Source organism: Etheostoma spectabile, chromosome 15 (genome assembly GCF_008692095.1).
Source record: "Etheostoma spectabile isolate EspeVRDwgs_2016 chromosome 15, UIUC_Espe_1.0, whole genome shotgun sequence".
NCBI lineage: Eukaryota > Metazoa > Chordata > Actinopteri > Perciformes > Percidae > Etheostoma > Etheostoma spectabile.
In genome coordinates, this window is record NC_045747.1 from 26,789,754 (window position 1) to 26,792,229 (window position 2,476).

At 36.2% G+C, this 2,476-nt stretch overlaps 1 long non-coding RNA gene across 1 annotated transcript in view; it reads right to left on the reverse strand.

Moving 5' to 3' along the window:
* The window catches only part of LOC116702896 (uncharacterized), a 7,123-nt gene that overhangs the window by 4,512 nt on the left and 135 nt on the right, over nucleotides 1-2,476 (reverse strand). Inside the window, exon 2 of the long non-coding RNA XR_004335278.1 lies at nucleotides 1,881-1,884. This is a non-coding gene — a long non-coding RNA (uncharacterized LOC116702896). The remainder of the gene's footprint in view (nucleotides 1-1,880; nucleotides 1,885-2,476) is intronic.

The window sequence follows — 2,476 nt, forward strand, 5'->3', positions numbered from 1 at the left end:
ATTCAAAGTAAAGCAAACCCTTGAGACATTTTTAGTTTATACAGTAAATGGTTGAGTTTGTAAAGAAATATGCAAAAAAAAACTTGATCAATTTTGGTCATGTTTTGGTTTGGAATTGAATGTGCAGTGTTCCCAATGCATTGACATTATGGAATGTAAAGTTATTCTAAGGAGTTTGAGCTTTATTCACATTTACAGTATATTTTATATTTATATTTATATTGTTGTGCTGTCCGATTATCATGACATTTTGTAAAGAGAAAGAATGAGTCACCAACTAACCTCTAGCGCTACCAGCAGATCAACGTTTCCAATCTTCCAGTAAAATATCTCAACATCTGCTGGATAAATTAGGCACAAAATATGTACAGACATTAATGGTTCCCAGATGATTCGCCGCCCTCTGACAGATGCTTCAGCATAGTCTAATCACAGTCAAAACCTAAAAAGTTAGTTAGTAAGTATGAAAGGTTTTTAGCCCAGAGCCATAAGAGAACTGAACAGTGTCAAAGACTGACACTTACTGTTTACACTGATATTATCTGCATTACATTATCTAAGTTCAATTTCAACTGCACCTTCCTAAAAGTGTTTCAATTAGGAGAGCCTTCATTAAGGGTGTTAACAAGTTTTTTTAACTTGATGCACAAAAGACTTCAATGTGAAAGTCTTTGGCAATTAGACTCCATCACTATGTTAAATTTATAAGAGGTAGAGAGTCTAGACACTGGTGGTGGAGAAGGAAACCCTGAAGATCTGGATGTTTATGTGGAGTGGGACTTTTGATGATGGAGGAACCCTGGGCGATGGGAATGATGAGAACTAGAGGGGAGTAAGGTGGAAGGGCCTATCCATTTCGCCTGAAATGACAGCTGACAGCAGCAGAGAACAGATTTAAAGTTTGATATATTTATTTTTGTACATATGCACCAATAACCAAGGCAAATTCCACGTAAGGTAACTACAATGTTAATAAACTCCTTTCTGATTCTGATGTAATTGGCTCATAGAACTCATGGTATACAACCAGACTTGAAAACACTGAGTCAGATAATTAGGTGAGAAAGGAGAGGAAGTAAAATTAAAAAGCATAGAGGTCTTCCTGAATGAACTTATGTTGAGCTTCATTAACTGTAAATAAAGCCACTGCAACTCAGCAATGGGCAATATCTCATCTAGCCACTGTTTTATTCACATGAAGGCATTGTATTTTGTCTGTTTGGTCTGTTTTTACCTATATATTTATTTTATTTTCCTCTATTTTTAATTACTTATTATTTATATGTTTGTATGCACCACCAAGAGTGCTACTTAGTTTTGTTTGTACGTAGTTGAGCAATGACAATAAAGGAATTCTGTTCTATTCTGTGTATCCTAGGCCCCATTCTACACTTGTCATTTCAAGTGTCTCAGATGAAATCCATATGTGATTTAATACACTTTGGTAATCTAACTTTTCATCACAAATTAAAATCAAAAATTTGAATGTGAACTTTGAGTTATGGCCAAATACCTGTAAAAAAATGCAATTCCCATCAGCCTTAGCTGTACTTTGGGTTTAGTACTAATTTGCCATTACCCAATTCAAATGCTCATCACATTAACTGGGCCCGCAACTTACAATGTTCACTTCATTTTTTAGTTAATCTGTCGATGTCATCATGCAAAAATTTTCACATGCAAAGTATGCTTACATTGTCTGTGGAACAAACCCAAATTTGGGAAAGATTCGTTGATATTGAGCAGTTGATAATTTAATTGTCATGATCCAAAATGATGAGCAGTGCACAGACATGTGTCAGACATGGTAATGAAAGCGGATTTACTATCAAGACTGCATGCTGCTGTAACACACTGACCTGCAGCAGATCCACCTACACAGGGCTCTCACACTTGATGTGCGATCAAGAGTTGTGGCTTAAGTGGACCATTAGCTTTGCATCACAGGCTTTTACACTCCCACCCGCCCTCCCAAGTGGAAGCTGTCACTCTCACCATATTCTCTCTGCTGTTACTTTGTCTTTGACTTACCAAAGTGTAAGCCTAACGGTTTTACTGCAGTGGTTCCCAATCTTTTTGGTCTGGGAAACCCCCATAGCCCTGTCAGATGAACTTGGATACCTCTTTATTAATTCCCAATGTATGCTACAAATGTATAACACTATTCATTATATAAAGGTGAATATTTTTTAATCAATTCATACAATATCTGTCAAAATTAGTTAAATTCAATGTTATTTATAGTATCAAATCTTAACAAATGTTATCTCAAGATACTTCACAGATAGAGTCGGTCTAAACCACACTATAATTTATGAAGCCCGAACAAATCTAGTAATTTCCTCAAGAGCAAGCATTTAGTGCGACAGTTGTAGGGAAAAACTCCCTTTTAGGAAGAAACCTTGAACAGGGTCGTACTAACGTTTTTCTGCCACATGGCATCGTTTTGTCATTGATTACATCCCAGTTTGCAACA